Source organism: Hyperolius riggenbachi, chromosome 5 (assembly GCF_040937935.1).
Source record: "Hyperolius riggenbachi isolate aHypRig1 chromosome 5, aHypRig1.pri, whole genome shotgun sequence".
NCBI lineage: Eukaryota > Metazoa > Chordata > Amphibia > Anura > Hyperoliidae > Hyperolius > Hyperolius riggenbachi.
Window position 1 is genome coordinate 390,458,250 of NC_090650.1, and position 20,490 is coordinate 390,478,739.

Sequence of the window (20,490 nt, forward strand, 5' to 3'; positions counted from 1 at the left end):
TTTGTGCTCAGCCCTCCTAAGAACATGGCCACTGTCACCTTGTCTGCTCACCACTGACCCAGCAGAGAAGATGATGATCGCACAAGAGACACCTCCCTTCCTCCCGGGAGACACAGTGAAAGGAGGAGGAGGCGGCCCTCACCTGTGCTGCAATGTCTGCAGAAAAAAAAACCCTGCATCAATGCAACACTGGGGTGGGGGAGGGAGGGGAATGGTGAAGGCTGCATGCAACAGCTCTGCATATTGCTGCACGCTGTGGATCTCTATAAAGGAAAGATGTACACGTGATACAAATGAACCGAGGGTACAATTCTAACGCACAAACACTCGTTCACTATAAAAGCGATCTAGTAGATAGAAGAGAGCGATGAGATCAGCCAAGCCTCCTTATATGGGGTGCTAGGAAGGAGGAGATGCTGAGAGGGAGGGTCCTCTATTCTACACAGAAAGGTTGTTCTGTATGGCTGCACTACAAGCTCTACACCAGAAGCCATTGTTCCATGTTTTCCAGCCAGCTTAGGAATAGCCAGGTACAGGGCTCGCTAGGTTTGGCTGTCACACTGCTGCATTTGCAGTGGCTCCAGAGGCAAAGGGAAATCATTTGCATGTCCCCACCTACCACTGCTAAGGTGAGGGATATATTCCTGTCCCCATTGGATTCATAAGGCTGATCGCAGGCAGGTATTGATTGCAGATTATAATAAGTGGCTGTATTCAGATTGACAGCCTGGCGTCGCAGCCATTTCTCCTCATTGGCGAAACGCATGTGCAATTAAAGCCTTCATCAATTTCATGAAGAGATGGAACATTAGGATGCCAATTCTAGATCGTAAGGGCAGGGCTCTCTTGCCTCACCATGCCTTGTCATTGCTGTAGGCTTTAGCTTTGTCATTCATGTGTATTATACATTATGCTTGAATCTTACTTCATACAGTGGCAAAGAAGATGTGACAAAATACATATTTATATGAAACAATTTATGATATGATTGCCATGATGTCTAATATCTGTACAACACAGCTTGGGTCCATCCACCCCCACTACCAGCCAGGCAGATCAGCTGTTCCAAGTCCTCGTCTGGGGTCCCCTTGCACAATGTGGCAGCTCCTTCTGGGATTTGTAGTTCCCCCATAGATGCACATGCTATATTATGAGCACCCTGTAGGTTTCTGACCACTGAGCTCTCCTCTGTGGAGATTGCTGGATTTTCTAAGGTTTGCTGCAGGAGGGCCCCAGATCCAGGCAACCCCCGGTGAGGCCGATTCATCCATATAGTAAGGGGAGATTATAAAGTATACATTTATATTGGTACTGGAGAGCCACAGATCAAGACGATCCCCAGGTGAGGGGGGGGGGGGGGGGTATATATCATATACATGGCTACTGGAGGGCCACAGATCAAGATAACCTGCAGGTGTGGCTGATTCATCCATAGGAGGGGGGGATATATATATATATATATATATATATATATATATATATATATATATATATATATATATAGCTACTGGAGGGCCACAGACCAAGACAACCCCCACGTGAGGCTGATTCATCCATAGTAGGGGAGGGGGGATATTATATATATATATATATATATATATATATATATATATATATATATATATATATATAGCTACAGGTGAGGCTGATTCATCTATAGTGGGGTGTGTTATAAAAAATAATATCCAACTGGCTTGCCAGCGCTCCAATTTCTGCTCCTTTTTACAGATAGGTCTGATTTAGGTAGAATAGAAGCGAGATGCGGAGTCAGTGCTGCCTGCAGCAGCCAATCAGCCTGGCCTTTTCATCGGATCGGTTGCCAAGGGCAACTGCTGCGGTTCTACCCGTTGCTCAGCGGCGTGAGGGGAGAGAAAGGACACTGGAGGCCCCCCGACCCCCTCCCTGTTCCAGTCGAACAATGCTGCCTCTCCGCCATTGCCCTGGCCGGCTTCCCCTCCCCCGCCGTCCTCGGTGCTCTATATACCTGTGTCGGAGAGCTGCTGGCGGGCGTTCGGATCCCCGGGGCTGGGCGAGCGTGCGTCTCTCTGGCTACTGCCGCTGGGAGGAGAGTCCGGTCCTCTTCCGAGCGCTCAAAGCTCTAACCGAATCGACGGGGTTTCCTCCAATCGCAGAGCAGGGGCCGGAGAGTGACGTCAAGCGCTGCTATGGCAACCGCTGACTGGGTGGCAGAATAACCGCCCGCCTGGGGTTCTCGCGCTCCCTCCCTGAGGCGGGCGGGGGCGCGCGGCGGCGGTGCTGGGGTGGGGCGCTCGCTCCCGCGGCGTGCAGAGTCACCCCAGCGGCCGAGCCTGGTGCTGCCGCTGCTCCTGGTTGGGGAATGGGCAAGGCGGGCGGAGGTGGTGGTGGGACGTGTCCTGACTGTGACAGAGGCATGGGAAGGACACGGGGGACCGGTGTCTGCAGTGAGAAGCGCTCAGTTCAATGAATCAGCTGTCTGGATTCAATAGAACAGTCTCTTCATTGTTTTTCATGCTATTTTCAAGGGGGAAGTGGCACATTTCAGGGAATCTTGTAAGTAGGGCTATTTGCACATGGTAGATTAGTGGTTGTGATCTGTAAAGGTGCCCATGCATTAGGGCCCTTTTCCACTAGCTAGCTCTTACGCTAGCAATTGCGATTCAGCAAAGCCCCTTTTTTTCAGCGATTGCGATCGCAATTTTGCTATGCAGTGCGTTGCATAGCAAAATCTCTGTAAAAATCGTTTTGAGGCACAATCGCGCTTTGTTAAAAAAAAGAATCGCAGTAGAGGAAATTAGCTACCGTGATTCCTATGTTATTATGCAAACCCTAGCGATTTGCGATTCGGCAGTGCAATCGACGAAAGTGGAAAAGGGCTCTAAGGGCTCTTTCACATCTGCGCAGATTTTCTGCGTTTTGACCCAGGGCTAATGTTTGCGTTAACCAAGGTAAAATTAAAGTTACCTTTCACACCCGACACTGCGTTTTTGTGCAGTGCGGTACGACGCACCCAGGAGCTGTTTTTCGTCCAACGCACCCAGGAGCCGGCATTTTCCGTCGGGTTCAATGAATAGCTACCGCCGCTGATTGCGTCGCACCGCAGATACCCGGCGACACGCCGCAGGCTATCAACGCGTGCAGGAAACGGCTCCTGCACGCGTTGTCTGATGTGAAAGCCCTTAGGGTGCGTTTCCACTGGCCAATGGGACTTGCATCTCCCAATGCAGAAGCGAATAGGAGGAGACGGGACGTGGATGCCGCCTTGCGAGAGATTCTCAGATTGCTCCGCATAACCAGCACGCACTGGTTTCAGTTCAGGTGCAATGCGGCTATGGAGCCGCACTGCATGTAGTGGAAACGGGCCCTTACTCGCTTTGGCGGCGGATCTGATTTGATAATGATGGGCCGCCCCAAGCATGCCCGATCTACGATTTAAATTATTTAGGCCGAAATTGGTTGATTGCATTGATCGCATGCGCGTAACAATAGGGGATGCAGCCCATGCGCCCGCGGGGGGGCCCGGACCCCCTCCCCTAGGACCTGCTCGTGGCCGATTTGGGGGGCTGGAGGGGTCGTACCATGAGGTCCCCCCCCTCCCCTCGGGCTTTCCCCTCTGTGCTCCCCTCCAGCTTCTAGCTATAGAAATGCAGCGAGCGGAGCGGCAGGCAAACATACCTTCCGTGCGTTTCAGCGCGGACACTTCTCGCTCTAGTGACTGACGCAACTTCCTGTATAAAACAGGAAGTCGCGTCAGTCACTAGAGTGAGAAGCGTCCGGACGCACGGAAGGTATGTTTGCCTGCCGCCGCTCAGCTCGCTGCATTTCTATAACTAGAAGCTGGAGGGGAGCACAGAGGGGAAAGCCCGAAGTGAGGGAGGGGGGGGGACCTTCCCCCCTCCCCACCGAGTGTGGCCACAGCTTTCCCCTCATGGTGCGACCCCTCCAGCCCCCCAAATCGGCCACGAGCGGGCCCTAGGGGGGGGGGGAGGGGGGCCCGCTCACATTTTCTGCAGGGGGGCCCGGGGGCTCTTAGTTACGCCCCCTGCTTGATAGAACATGCTGGAAAATCTTGGGTCAACATGGTTAATCTGGTGTGCGGCAGTAACAGCGTGCAATAATTATGAATGCAACAGGAATGCTCGGCTGCTGTCTTCCCCCCTCCCAAATGCTTTATGTGCCTCCCATTACCTGTGCAATTATACTTTACCTGACACGCCATCCCCTGAGTGTTCGCGCTGTATTTTTGCATTTGGGTCCCATGTGACTACCGGAAATACAGAAACACTGCATGGACATTCATGGACCATCAAAGTTCGTCATCTGATGCTGAAAGCAACAGCAGTGATGATTTGTCAGTTGATGTCAGCAATGCGTGCACCTGGGGTGCAATTGATTGCAGTATGCCTCAAGCACTGCCCATAAGATTCTAATTCACTGGATTGCCAGGTTTGGGGGTGGAAGGCAATGTCCCTTTGGCATACCTGAAATTATTTCTGACGTCATTGACAAAATTGTCATGGAGACAAACAGGTACGCAGAGCAACAAATGGCAACTTCACTTCTGAGGCGTTCCAGAATCAGAGCATGAGAATCAGTGACCTCAGACGTCATTTGGCAGTTCCTGTGCCTAATCATCCCACAGGGATTGTGGGGAAACCGATGCAGAAAATGTATTGGACCACCAACCATTTACTGGCTACTTTTCTTTGGCCTGGTCATGTCGGAATACAAATTTTCATTGATTATGAAGTTTCCATGAGGAATATGATGAAAACACTCATCCAACACCAAAACTGTGTAAAATTTGGGATGTATACCAACATATAGGCTATCATTCATAAAGCATTTCCGCATGCGGAAATGCTTAACCACCCTGGCGTTCTATTAAGATCGCCAGGGCGGCTGCAGGAGGGTTTTTTTTAAATAAAAAAAAAACTATTTCATGCAGCCAACTGAAAGTTGGCTGCATGAAAGCCCACTAGAGGGCGCTCCGGAGGCGTTCTTCTGATCGCCTCCGGCGGCCAAAAGTAACACGGAAGGCCGCAATGAGCGGCCTTCCGTGTTTTGCTTACTTCGTCGCCATGGCGACGAGCGGAGTGACGTCATGGACGTCAGCCGACGTCCTGACGTCAGCCGCCTCCGATCCAGCCCTTAGCGCTGGCCGGAACTATTTGTTCCGGCTGCGCAGGACTCAGGCGGCTGGGGGGACCCTCTTTCGCCGCTGCTCGCGGCGGATCGCCGCAGAGCGGCGGCGATCGGGCAGCACACGCGGCTGGCAAAGTGCCGGCTGCGTGTGCTGCTCTTTATTTCATCAAAATCGGCCCAGCAGGGCCTGAGCGGCACCCTCTGGCGGTAATGGACGAGCTGAGCTCGTCCATACCGCTAAGGTGGTTAATACCGGTGACTTTACCGAACACTCAGTAAAATCCCAATTCATAAAGGCTCTTTCACCATGAAAAGCTGACATTCCTGTGAAGAGCGATACATTTCCGCCTTGTGCGGAGTTTTTCTAGATTAATCTAGAAAAAGTAACAAACACGTCCATTCATAAAGATTAGAGCAAGCGGTATGCAGAAGTAAAATACCGCTTGTTCGACAGTAGCGATAGGCGGGCGGATTACTTGCAAATGAACGGACCTCCCAAGCAGCATCAGACACAGCAGCGCACGAAGGGAATCGGGCATCTTTTATGTTTCCGCATGTCTTCCGCCACGCTACCGCCAGCTTCCTCCAGAAAACCTCCGCACTTGTATCGCAACAGGCAACTTTTTTATGAATGACCACCCTGAAGTCTTAAGTACCGCCTGCGGAGAAGAACGGTGTTTTCCCGCACTACCGACAGCTCCTTTATGAATTATAGCCATAGTGAGGAACTTCAAACAGACCTATGCGCTAGAAAGAGACATAAGCGTCAATGAAAGCTTGATGGCATATAAGGGAAGGCTCAGCTGAATACAATAAATTGCAGAACAAGAATCGCAATGCAATTACCACCAAAGCGCTACATGCAGCGTATTTGTGATTTATGCAAATCACAAATGCTGAGTGAGAATGATCCCATAGGGATACAATAGCAGCAGCGCTTTGCTGATCATCAGCAAAGCGATCAAGTGTGAACCAGTCCGTAGGAATACAATCCTATGGCCTGTGTGAAGCCACATCTGCGTATATGTTACGGCCAGAACTGGAAGTTTGGCCACTTTGCGTTCTGGCCGGCCACTTCGGGTTCTGACCGGCCAATGTGCGAAGTGGCTGCGGCGGTGCTGCCAATGTTAGAAATGAAATGATTCCAGTAAGAATAATGTATGTTCTGGCTGTCTCGCTGCGGCCAAATGTTTCAAAAGTGAGTTCATTTAATGAAATTAAGCCGGCGGCAATGTAACAAATGAAGCCACTGGCTTCAGCTTTCTCTCTCTCCCCCCCCCCCCCCCCCCCGCCTCTCTCTCTCCTATAGAACACCGGGCAGGACACGCGTGTCCCTGAGAGTCGTTCGTCGCGCCAGGGCAGCAAGGCGGGGAGGCTGCAGACATTGCTTCTGCCAGCACCCGCTCTGCAGGAACGAACAGCAGGATTCCCTGCTGCGACGAACGACTCTGGGGGACACGCATGTCCCCGCCGGCTGCCCAGTATTGTATAGGAGAGAGGCAGGGGGAGGAGAGAGAGCTGAAGCCGGCGGCTTCATCTGTTACATTGCCGCCGGCTTCATTTCATTAAATGAACTCACTTTTGAAACATTTGGCCGCAGCGAGACGGCCAGAACATACATTATACTTGCTGGAATCATTTCATTTTTAACATTGGCCGCACCGCCGCGGCCACTTCGCACATTGACCGGCCAGAACCCGAAGTGACCGGCCAGAACGTGAAGTGGCCAAACTTCCGATTCTGGCCGTAACATATATATGGAATGCCATTGTCTACAAAGGGAAAGGGACCACATTGGGCAAGACTTTTGAGCAGATATGGTCTGGCCACATTGTCTGTTCTGACGCCGCGCGATTCAAACTGTTGCTAAACCATGGCTACTGTGTCGCAACAGACAACTTCTACATCTCTCCAGAGCTAAATTGAGCCAGACCTAACCCACCACTCTTTTACCTCCCCCCACCCCAGGGAAAAAACTCCTCAACATGCAAGACAAACATGTCAACCCTCCTTGAACTCGGAAAAATGGTTAGAGAGGAAGTGGTCCTTGGGCCAAAATAGCGACCCTGTAATAGTATTCTGAATAAGTACATGACTGGATTCTTGTTTGTTTTAAATCTTAATCTAATTTTAAATCTTAAATCCACCCCTCCTAGTACAAAGCAGACAATAGATGCATGCCAGCCCACTCCTCCCAGTGCAAAGTGCATAATGGGCTTAATTCATTCATTAATTAATAGCATGTCTTATCAGAGTTAACACACCTTATCAAAGTTAACACGCCTTATCAGAGTAGCATAGCGAGCGCTACGAACTTATGCCTCCTAATTGGCAATGATGAGAGCTCCACTCGTCCTGCCCTGAGCCCCTGCGGGTCCAATCACTTTAAAGGACATTATCCCCGCACTTTGATTGGCCCAATAGGCTGCCTGTCACTAGACAGGAAACTTGACAGGCAGCCTATTGGGCCAATCAAAGTGCGGGGATAATGTTATTTAAAATGATTGGACTCACAGGGGCTCGGGGCAGGACGAGTGGAGCTCTCGTCGTTGCCAATTGGCAGTTATTAGTTTGTAGTACTCGCTATGCTACTCTGATAAGGTGTGTTAACTCTGATAAGGCATGTTAACTTTGATCAGGCGTGTCAATTTTGATAAGGCGCGTTAAGGCATGCTATTTGTCTTAAGGTGCGTACACACGCACTACTAAATGTAACGACGGGTCTGCCGCACCTTCCCGCTGGGCGGTCTTTAGCTGACAGTATGTGCGTGTGTACACGCTGTCGGCGGACTGATAAGGCTGTTTCTGAACGATCCGCTCAGAGGATCGTTCAGAAACAGCCTTACCAGTCTGCCGACAGCGCGTACACATGCACTACTGTCGGCTGAACGTCCGCCCAGCGGGAGGGTCCGGCACCCATCGTTGCTGGCGGCAGTGCGTGTGTACGCACCTGTAGTGAATCAAGCCCAATGGGTGCATGCCAGCCCACCCCTCCTAGTGCAAAGCACACAATGGATGCATACCAGCCCACTTCTAGTGCAAAGCACACAATGAATGCATACCAGGCCACTTCTAGTGCAAAGCACACAATGAATGCATACCAGCCCACTTCTAGTGCAAAGCACACAATGGATGCATACCAGTCCACTTCTAGTGCAAAGCACACAATGGATGCATACCAGCCCACTTCTAGTGCAAAGCACACAATTGGTGCATGCCAGCCCACTTCTCCCAGTGCAAAGCACACAATGGGTGCATGCCAGCCCACTTCTCCCAGTGCAAAGCACACAATGGGCCTGATTCACAAAGCGGTGCAAAGTGTTTGCACGCGAGTGAAAACCCCTTTATCACGCCTAAACTCAGTTTAGGCATGATAAGAAGAAACTCGCGCGAATTTTCCGCGCGCAAAGTTTTGCGCGCGCAAGCGCGCAGGCGTGCGCGCAGCACCCGGCTCTTCGCGCGAAGCTCCCATTAAGCCCTATGGGACTTTGCGTACGCGCGGTAGCTTCGCGCGAGTTAGAGCACAAAGCGGTGATAACTTTGCTGGTGCAAAGGTTATCACGCCTAAAGTCTTTTAGGCGTGATAACTGAGTTATCACCGCTTTGTGAATCAAGCCCAATGAATGAATGCCACTGCAAAGCTCACAATGGATGCATGCCAACTTCTCCCAGTGCAAAGCACACAATGACTGCATGCCAGCCCACTCCTCCCAGTGCAAAGCACACAAAGCATGTCAGCCCTCTCTTAGTACAGAGCGCACATTGGGTGCATGCCAGCCAACTCCTCCCTAATATAAAGCACACATTGGGTGCGTGCCAGCTCCCTTTTTTCCAGTGCAGTGCGAACAAGGAAGCATACCAGCCTTCTCTTCCTCAGTGCACAATACACATTGGGTGCATGCCAGCCTTCTCTTCCTCAGTGCACAATACACATAGGGCGCATGCCAGCCCTATCTTCTCCAGAGCAGAGCGCATATTGCAAGCATGCCACACCACTCTTCTGCAAAACTCAAGCACATTAGAAGCGGTAGTGTAGGTCAGGGAGGCAGCAGATCAGCTGCAGAGGACCAGCATGCTCCAATAACCATCCTCTACAAAGTGAGGCCTGGTGCACACCAAAACCCGCTAGCAGATCCGCAAAATGCTAGCAGATTTTGAAACGCTTTTTCTTAATTTTCTGTAGCGTTTCACCTAGCATTTTGTGGTTTTGGGAAGCGTTTTTGGTGTAGTAGATTTCATATATTGTTACAGTAAAGCTGTTAATGAACAGATTCTGTAACAAAAACGCCTGCAACACCGCTCTGAACTGCCGTTTTTCAGAGCGGTTTGCGGTTTTCCTATACTTTACATTGGAGTCAGAAACGCCTCCGCAATCCAAAAAATGCCTCACCCCAGGAGTATGCGTTTCAGCAAAACGCCTCCCACTCAGGTGTGAACCAACCCATTGAGATACATTGACCAAGCGTATCCGCAGCCGCAAGCGGCTGCAAAAACGCCGAAAAACACGCTCGGTGTGCGCCAGCCCTAAGAGAGGACCAGTATGCTTTTAGTGCATTTTTTGTAGCTGGTCCTGGAAGAAGTAAAAGCTGGTGTGGATTGGGTAGCGGGTTGGGCACAAGTAAGGGGCCCACAAATAAAACAGTCACAGGTCAAGTGCAGCTCATGGGATATGGATCTGAAGACACACATCTTTTCCAACTCCTGCGGGTATATCCTCCAATGTTAGCATCTTCCTCTTCAGCAGTCCACCATCTTGGAAAATGCTTGGCTGATTATAGCCTTGCACCATTAGATTGTCTGCTGAAATATGATAGAATATTAACCACTTAAGCCCAACTGGACAAACATTCTCGTCCAGTTGGGCTGCACGCACTCCCGCGGGCCGAGCGCGCTCCCGCGGGGTCTCCCGTGCGCGCTCCCGCAGCCGCTAGGCCAGCGATCAATGAAATGTCTCATCAGACGCTGCGGTTTTTCTGAGTTCAAAAAGTTCCCCGTCTTCATTCTTCTTCCTGGGAGCGAGATGGAGTTTTTGACTGTGGCCATCTTGTGGCCAAATAGTAAAACTACACCCACATCACTTTTTAATAAATAAAAACATTTTTAACATTTAAAATTAGCTGTTTTTACTCCCACACCAAAAATTACCCACACACAATTTTTAATAAAAAAAAAAAAATTACAATAATAAAATAAAAAAAAAACATAAATAGTTATCTAAGGGTCTGAACTTTTTAAATATGGATGTCAAAGGAGTATATTAATATATTTTTTTAAATTATGGGCTTGTAAATAGTGATGGACGCAAATTGAAAAAATGCACCTTTATTTCCAAATAAAATATCGGCGCCATACATTGTGATAGGGACAAAATTTAAATGGTGTAATAAGCGGGACAAATGGGCAAATAAAATACATGGGTTTAAATTATGGTAGCATGTATTAATTTCAAACTATAATGGCCAAAAGCTGAGAAATGATGATTTTTTTTTCCATTTCTTTCTTAATATTCCTGTTAAACTGGATTTAGAATAAATTAATTCTCAGCAAAATATATCACCTAAAGAAAGCCTAATTGGTGGCGGAAAAAAACAAGCTATAGACCAATTCATTGTGACGAGTAGTGATAAAGTTATTGGCAAATGAATGGGAGGTGAAAGTTGCTCAGATGGAAAAAATAAACATCCCTTCGGGCTTAAGTGGTTAAGAATGTTAAGAATGCTTCCACTGCTAACTTTGTACTGTTAGTGCAGTGCAAAGCTAGGTGTCCAATGGTTGTATGCTGCTCACCTGTGTTGTAATGACCACTTGATAGAGAGGGGGGATTCACACTGTGCGCGTTGCATAACGCATGTGTTATAATGTGTGTGAACTGCAATGGACACAGCATGCGTTAAAACCAGGGCTGTGTAGCTGAAGTCGGAGCAAATTTTGGGTACCTGGAGTCTGAGTTGGTGTTTTTATAGACTGAGGAGTCAAATGGTTTTGGTACCCACTTCATAGCCATTCCAGAGATTTGGAGGTCGAGGAGTTAGAGCAAATTTGGGTACCGCGAGTCAGAGGTTTCATAAACTGAGGAGTCGGATGATTTTTGTACGGACTCCACAGCCCTGGTAATGACACATGTAATTCAAATCCTGCATGCATCTAGTTAGAATAACGTGATCAGTTACTATGCAGATATGTGAACAGGCCCATAGGATTGTAAGTTGACATGCAGAATTCTTTGGCAATGCAAGTATATAGTGTGAAGTCACCCAGATAAGCCTATCTCGATAGTTTTGAACAATATATAGTTTGAAAATCAACTGATAGGTTTTTAGTTTTTAATAGAGTTTTCTTTCATTCGTTGTTTTTATCAAAACAGATGTCTAACCTGTTGAAACATAGCATATGGGAGGCTTAAAGGGCACCTAAATTGACCCACAACATCCTAAAATAACTGAAAATGTATCTGTTGTGAGGTCTTGATATTTGCAGGTCTCCAGGTTACACTGACCTCTCCTCTGTTCCACAACTTTGACCCCCTTTCATGGGTCTGACTGAAGCCAGAGGAAGGAGCTCTGTTCTACTCCATGGTCTCTTTCCTCGGTCCTGCCTGACTGTGTACAGCAGTGGTGGTGACTAGGAATGTTTTGGGCCTGTACACTTTAGAAGTCTACTTCATGATTCAATAACTTGTATAACCCCTCTGGCAGCAGTAACTTGAAGTAATCATTTTCTTTATGATCATCATTTTGGAGGGATTTTGGCTCACTCTTCTATACAACATTGCTTCAGTTCATTACATTTGTTTGTGCACAACTTTTTAAAATTCTCGCCACAGCATTTCGATCAGACTTAAGTCTGGACTTCGACAGGACCATGGGAACACCTACATTCTGTTATAGAGTTGCTATAGAGTTGCTTGACCCAGTTTTGGCCAAGCTACAGCTGTCTCACAGATGGCCTCACATTTGACTTGGTAATACTTTGGTATTGCAGGTGTTTTTGGTCAGCTAAACAATTGCAAGGTGCCCAAGAAACAGCAATCATAACCCCTTCACCACCTTGAATGACATTTGGTATTAGGTGTTTGTTCTGACATGCTGTGGTTAGTTTTCTCCAAACATGGTGCTGCGCATTATGACCAAACATCTTCAATTTGGTCACACCTGTCCAAAGGACATTGTTCTAGAAGGTTTGTGGTTTGTTTAGATGCAACTTTGCAAACCTAAGCCATGACACCATGTAAATTATAGAGAGGGAAAGAGAATGTTTTCTCTTGGTAATCCTTCCAAACAAGCCATATTAGTTCAGTGTTTTGTAACTGTACTGTCCTACAAGCCAAGAAACCGGTCGCTGCAACCACTACACCTGCTGTGATCGGGAGCAGAACACCAAAGAGCCAGGAAAATGTAGTAGAGAAGAATACCACTGCACCGATCTCAGGATAAAAGTCCAATTTTTATTGAGGCAATTGTGGACAAACAGCTCACGCGTATCGGCGCAAACTTATGGCTCCTTAGTAATAGCTAATGAACAAGTGGTACAGCCAGGAATATGTAGGTGCAAAGTCCCACCCAAAAGGTGGTATCAGCTATCTTAAAGGGATATACACATGCAGTACAAACATCAATAAAATGACAACAGTCATAGTGATACATAGCATACAAAAAGAGTTATGCAAAAAAATCTGTATCAACACCCTGTATCAATACAAAAGTATGCATGCAACACTATGCAACATTTGTTATGCAATATACATAGCATACAAAAAGCATTATGTAAATTATTAGTTTGTTTTGTATCAAAACCCTATCCCTACTTGGAGCCCTCCATGCTAGAAAAAGATGAACAAATTAGCACCCTAGAATTACACTATGAATTAACTGGTATCATAAACTAAATTCAGGCCACAAAGGGTGTTGAGACCAGATGGCATGCGTGTACCTAGTTGCCAAATCCAAAAGGCTTCTCTTTTGATTAATCTCCTATGTAAGTGGCCCCTTGCCCCCCCCCCTCCCCCTCCAGTGTCGTACAACACTCTGTACACCTTGGAATCTGAAGGAAGACATGTACCCTCTATGTGTCAAGAAATTGTAACGATTGTGGAACTTTCTCCGTGATCAGCGCACAACGCGTGCGCTGACACGGCGGAAATCCTCCACAAGCGTATATTTGCAGGCACCCAGCAAAAGGTGCTACGCACCCGTAGAGGGAAAATTACTGTCGGCAGATGGCGCTGGGGAGTGCAGAGGAACCAATCCTCTGTACCTCCACAAATGCCAGACAGGAATTGTACGAAGCGCAGAACGCAATCGCAAGAGAGGCGATTGCGAATGAGACGAGCAAAGGGACAGGTTGTATGTGTGTGTGCCAACCTAGTCGCCACCCCGCGACAGTGCACACACAACAGCAGATATGAAACAGGAACGCGATCGCGAGAGGTGCGATCGCCAGACGTGACACAAGGCAGATCAGAACAGAATACGAGGTTAGCAAAGGCACAGCAAATCATACAATGAGGAGGTGCAGAAAATAACAATCGCTAGCTAACCGCGAACACCGCACTCATTCGCAACAGTGCACGTGGTTATGCGCGGTCTCCACGTGATAAGCACAACAGAGACAAGCACGCCTAACTAACCATCGACAGACAAACAAGAAACAGAGGACGCGAACGCTTGCTTAACGGTTACCTCACCGAGCCTTCAGCAAGCGGTCATAGCAGACAAGACAGACACACGAAAACAGGGACAAGCGAGAGATTGGATCCACAGCACTAGTGAAAGTGGCTAGCGCGATCCAGAAAGACAGAACAGAAGGATCCACAGCACTAGCGCGAAGCGAGTGCGATCCAGGTACAGAGTAGCAGAACAGAAGGATCCACAGCACTAGCGAAAAGTGGCTAGCGCGATCCCAGGAGACAGAACAGAAGGATCCACAGCGCTAGCAAAAAGTGGCTAGCGCGATCCCAGGAGACAGAACAGAAGGATCCACAGCGCTAGCGAAAAGTGGCTAGCGCGATCCCAGGAGACAGAACAGAAGGATCCACAGCGCTAACGAAAAGTGGCTAGCGCGATCCCAGGAGACAGAACAGAAGAGATAGCTGGTAGCAACCGCTGCACCAGCTATACTCCAAGAACAGAGATCAGAACCATTTCCTGTCGACCACCGCTGGGACAGGACAACAGCAACAGAACAAACAAACAGATAAACAATCCTAACTGCATTAGGGAATCTGCCTAGCACAGTTTCCAGGAATTACTCTAGGCTGATCTTCAAACAAAGAGCATGGCTGACACTCTCCAGAGTGTTTCACAGGAAGACTCCTTATGACCAGCCAAGCATTGTGGGAAAGACATAGTACTTATAGTACACGCCTCCAATGAATGTGGCCAGGCAATTTGCATGACAACGTATGCAAATTCCTCAGCAAGCACAAGCTGCAAAACTGACAGAAGCTCTTCTTTCCAGAGTCCTGCAGCATGCAAACCTACACAATGATCAAAAAGCTGCCTGCCTGCACAGGCAGCTGAGCAAATCATCACAGAAATGTTTTGACACGCTGGATAGACCCACTACCAGAGTGTTATTCCTAATGCACCTACCAGGGCCATTAAAATGTTCCGCTATACGTTGGCGTAAAGGACGTGTAGTACAACCAACATATTGCAGATTATATTCAATGCACGTCACAACATACACCACATTGCAGGACTCACAATTAATATATTGTTTTAATGGGAAGGACTTGTTCTGTGAAATAGATACTATCTCCCGAGTTTGGTTGTGAACCCTACAGTATTTACATGTGGCATAACTGCATCTGAATGAGCCTTTGACTGTTAACCAAGAGGGGGCAGATGGACGTTCGGACTTATACAGGCTGGGGGACACAGGGGAGGCCAGGGTAGGCGCACGTCGAGATGAAAATCCGACACCCTTGGACAAAATGGTGCGCAATTTATAATCTGCATGCAGCAGGCAAATGCTTTTTAATAATAGCCGTTATTTTATGATATTCTAAGCTATAAGTGGTGACAACATAACTTATAGTTTAGAATACCATAAAATAGCAGCGGAAGTAGAAAAAGTAGGTATTTTAATGAATGCGGTATTTTTAGAGCAATTCATAATTTTTTTTACCGAATGAGAGGAGTGTTTGATAGGAGGTGTAAAGCGTTCGGTATTTTGTTCAGTAAACGTTATGTGATAGTTATGCGGCAATCCTGAATTTGCTCGGTGTTTTTCAGTGTGAGAAGTAGGAAAGCAGAGAATTGTGGGTAGGAAGAGTGGAGCAGACATACACTTGTACTATATATACATACACTATATATATATATATATATATATATATATATATATATATATATATATATATATATATATATATATATATATATATACAGTTGTGTTCAAAATTATTCAAAATTATTCAACATCGACATCAATTGTTTTTGTAATACAGTAATTAATGTTTTTTGTGTGATTTCTTCATTGACACAATTATCTAACCCCTTAACTACCTGCGGACCGAGCGAGTATGAATCTACGTCGGGCAGGGGGCGCTGCGGTCCTGACCGGACGTAAACTCTACGTCCCATTGACCGCGCGCCCCAGCCCGTCCGCTTCGCTCGGTCCGCTCTGCCCCCGCCGCAATGTGATGCCCTGCCGCCTCTATGACAGCAAAGCACTGTGAGCCGGGCAGGAGCCGTTTTCATTGGCTTACAGGAATGACAGGGTCAGGAGCCAATGAAAACGACTCCTGACCGGCGCACAGCGCTCTGCCGTCATAGCGACGGCAGAGAGAGCAGCCTGCGGCGGGGACAGAGCGGCATGTACGGCGGGAGCGACGGTAACTTGCGGCGATTCGTCGGGAAGCGGCGGTTTGCTGGACCAGCACCCTCTGGTCCTTAAGGGGGCAGAGGGTGCTGGTCCAGAAAGGGTTAAAGACTACCACTCTTAAGAACAGTGGTTCATTCAAGTGTTTTTGATCAGGTATTGAATACAGCTGTGGATGTTAACGAGCAGCAATCAAGTATAATAAGCACCAATTAGGCAGATTTCAAATAACTGTGATACTCAGCTCCTTCTAGACATTTACTGGTGTGTTTACAACCATGGTGAAGTCAAGAGAATGGTCCAGGAAGACAAGAGAAGAGGTGATTTCTCTTTACAGTAAGGGCAATGGCTATAAGAAGATTGCAAAGATGTTAAACATACCATTGGGATAGTGTTCTGTGGACTGATGAAACAAAATTAGAACTGTTTGGGCCCATGGATTAACGCTATGTTTGGAGGAGGAAGAACAAGGCCTATGAAGAATAGAACACCTTGCCTACTGTGAAGCATGGCGGGGGGTCAATCATGCTTTGGGGCTGTTTTGCTTCTGCAGGTACAGGGAAGCTTCAGCGTGTGCAAGGTACCATGAATTCTCTTCAGTACCAGGAGATATTGGATGAAAATGTGATGCAGTCTATCACAAACCTGAGGCTTGGGAGACAATTGGACCTCTCAACTGGACAATGATCCCAAGCATACCTCCAAGTCCACTAGAGCATGGTTGCAGATTAAAGGCTGGAACTTTTTGGAGTGGCCATCACAGTCACCAGACTAAAAACTGATTGAGAACCTCTGGTGGGACTTAAAGAAAGCAGTTGCAGCGCGCAAGCCAAGAATGTGACTGAACTGGAGGCTTTTGCCCATAAATAATGGGCTAAGATACCCGTAGATCGCTGCAAGACACTTGTGTCAAGCTACGCGTCACGTTTAAAAGCTGTTATAACTGAAAAAGGATGTTGTACTAAGCACTAAGAATGAATGTCACTTGGGGGTTGAATAAAACTGATAATGATGTAAGCACAGAAAATACATTTGTGGTTATTTTATTATAAATGGTATGTTATATTTGTCTGACTTAATTCCCGTGCACACGCTAGACAGACTGGAACGACGGGTCCGTCAGACCCTCCCTTTCCAGCGTTCCAGCGACAGTCCGGCATGTGTACAGTCTGTCTGCAGACTGATAAGGCTGTTTCTGAGCGATCTTCATTTTGGAATAAGGTGCTGTGGACTGATTAAACTAAAATTGAATTATTTAAACATAACAAGGAGCGTTATGCATGGAGAAAAAACACAGCATTACAAGAAAAACACCTGCTACCTACAGTAAAATGTGGTGGTGGTTCCATCATGCTGTGGGATTGTGTGGCCAGTCCAGGGACTGGGAATTTTGTCAAAGTTGAGGGACACATGGATTCCACTCAGTATCAGCAGATTCTGGAGACCAATGTCCAGGAATCAGTGACAAAGCTGAAGCTGCACAGGGGCTGGATCTTTCAACAAGACAACAACCCTAAACATTGCTCTAAATCCACGAAGGAATGAATGCATAGAAACAAGTACAATGTTCTGGAATGGCCATCTCAGTCCCCAGACCTGTAAAATAATTGAAAATCTGTGGTGTGAGTTAAAGAGAGAGCTGTCAATGCTCGTAAGCCATTAAACCTGAATGAACTAGAGATGTTTTGTAAAGAGTAATGATCCAAAATGCCTTCAACCAGAATCCAGACTAAGGCCTAGTGCACACCAGAAACCGCTAGCAGATCCGCAAAATGCTAGCAGATTTTGAAACGCTTTTTCTTATTTTTCTGTAGCGTTTCAGCTAGCATTTTGCGGTTTTGTGAAGCGTTTTTGGTGTAGTAGATTTCATGTATTGTTACAGTAAAGCTGTTACTGAACAGCTACTGTAGCAAAAAACGCCTGGCAAACTGCTCTGAAGTGCCGTTTTTCAGAGCGGTTTGCGTTTTTTCTATACTTAACATTGAGGCAGAAATGCATCCGCAATCCAAAATCTGCAGCAGCCCGGGAGTATGCGTTTCTGCAAAACGCCTCCCGCTCTGGTGTGCACCAGCCCATTGAAATACATTACCCTAGCGGATCCGCACCCGCAAGCGGATCGCAAAACGCAGCCGAACCACGCTGGTGTGCACTAGGCCTTAGGGCTGGTGCACACCAGAGTGATTCTGGAGCGTTTTTAAAAACGCTAGAGGTTGGAAAACCGCTTGGCTAATGAAAGTGAATGGGATGGTGCACACCAGAGCGGTTCATTTTTTCCACAAACGCAAACTCGGGGGCTGCAGCATTTTTTTTAGATTTCTGAGGCGTTTCTGCCTCAATGTTAAAGTGAACCTTAAGTGTAAAAAATAAATTGAGTTTTACTCACCTGGGGCTTACCTCAGCCCCCTGCAGCTGATCGGTGCCCACGACGATTCGCTCTGATGCTCCGGGTCCCGCTGGCGGCCACTTCCAGTTTCGCCGTCAGGACCCGTCAGGCTGGGGAACGCGGCTGATACTACGCGTTCCCAGCCAAAATAGCACCCCTATGCGGGCCAGCCAAAATAGCACCCCTATGCGGCCAGCCAAAATAGAACCCCTATGCGGCCATATGGCCGCATAGGGGTGCTATTTTGGCTGGGAACGCGTAGTATTTTTTACTCTTAAGGTTCACTTTAAAGCATTGAAAAGTGGAAAACCGCTCTGAAAAACGCTAGATCAGAGCAGTTTTCCAAGCGTTTTTCTTACAGAAGCTGTTCATTAACAGCTTTACTGTAACAATATATGAAATCTGCTACACAAAAACGCTCCAAAAAACGCTGGGCTTGTTTAGAAAAGCTCTCTAAACATGCCTAGAATCGCTCTGAAAAAAAAAAAAAAGCATTTGCGCATCCACTAGCGGTTTTTGGTGTCCACTGGTCCTCTCATTGGAACCTACAGGAAGCCTTTAGAGGCTGTAATTTCTGCAAAAGGAGGATCTACTAAATATTGATTTTTATTTATTTTTTGTGGTGCCCAAATTTATGTACCTGCCTAATTTTGTTTAAACAAAATTACAAATACAAAATACAAATCTTTCCTCTAAACCATGATGGTGAACAATCTTTGTCTTCAGGTTATTTGAGAGTTGTTTTGATACCCACATGTTGCTACTCTTCAGAGGAAATTAAAAGAGGAGGGAAACTTACAATTGACCCCCTTAAGGAGACACTGAAGCGAAAAACAATTTATGATATAATGAATTGGTTGTGTACTATGAATAATTACTAGAAGATTAGCAGCAAAGAAAATATTCTCATATTTTTATTTTCAGGTATATAGTGTTTTTTCTAACATTGCATCATTCTCTAATATGTGCAGATTACACAACACTCCGCATTCAAAATTATTCTTTCAGAGCAGTCTGTGAACTAATGACCTCTCCTCTGGCAGAGAAAAAGTAAAAAATTAACTAACAGTTGAGATAATAAAAGTCAGAAAACAGCCCACTCCACGACTTTGAAAGTCGTAGAGCTTAATGGCTTTTTTGTATAGAGATAACAACTGGAGTTTCTTAAATCTTTCTGTACTGGAAACAATTAGACTGATGTATCTGATCTCAATGTTTTATTTCTTAGCTGTACTACACATACAAATCATAATATCATAATTTTTTTTTTGCTTCAGTGTCTCTTTAAATAATCTTTCTCATAATTGGATTCACCTGTGTATGTAGGTCAGGGTCATTGGTCATTGAGCTTACCGAGCCAATTTGAGTTCCAATAATTAGTTCTAAAGGTTTTGGAATCAATAAAAAGACACAATTTATGCACCTGCCTAATTTTATTTAAACAATTATTGCGCACTTTCTGTAAATCCAATAAACTTCATTTCACTTTTCAAATATCACTGTGTGAGTCTCCTATATGCTATATTTAACTGACATTTTTTATCGTAACAACCAAAGATCTATACAGGTAGTCCCCGACTTACGAATGCTCGACTTACGAACGACCCGCCAATACGAACGGCATGGATTCTCTGTTTCCATGGGAACAAGTCCCCAAAAATGTTCACGTTGGACTTGTAGTTTTTGAAAAAAATCGATTTAAGAAAAAATGGCTTTTAAACTTGTATAAACAGGTACAAAGGGCAGAGGTGACACAGAGGAGGACACTGGAGGCACAGAGGAGGTACAGGGGACAGAGATGGCACAATGTTTCGACCAGGGGTGCTCAGCAGGACCCCGAATGCGAAGTTTACCCGAAAATTCTGGTGATTTTTAAGGTTTGCCGAATGCGAACCCGAATAATGCATTCCATACCGAATCCGAATGCGAAGTCTCCCGAATGTGCGCACTCGAATTCGACCGGATGGAGCTGTGGGTTCGGGATTCGGGGATGATGTCATTGGGCCAATCAGAAGTCCTCCAGCCGAGGACCTGACAACCCTAGCAACCAATCAGAGGAGGGGAGCCTGGCCCTCCCCTCCTCTATATAAGGCGGCGGCCATCTTGCGGATCCACGAGATTCTCCAGTGCTGTGCTGTGTCTGAGCAAGTGCATTTCAC

The 20,490-nt window shown here is 46.8% G+C and overlaps 1 protein-coding gene across 1 annotated transcript in view; it reads right to left on the reverse strand.

Annotated features, from left to right (window-relative positions):
- Positions 1–2,138, reverse strand: part of YWHAZ (tyrosine 3-monooxygenase/tryptophan 5-monooxygenase activation protein zeta) — a 70,356-nt gene extending 68,218 nt beyond the window's left edge. The window contains exon 1 of the mRNA XM_068237737.1: positions 1,985–2,138. The gene's annotated coding sequence lies outside the window, so the exon portion shown is untranslated. The remainder of the gene's footprint in view (positions 1–1,984) is intronic.
- Positions 2,139–20,490: the final 18,352 nt, after the last annotated feature.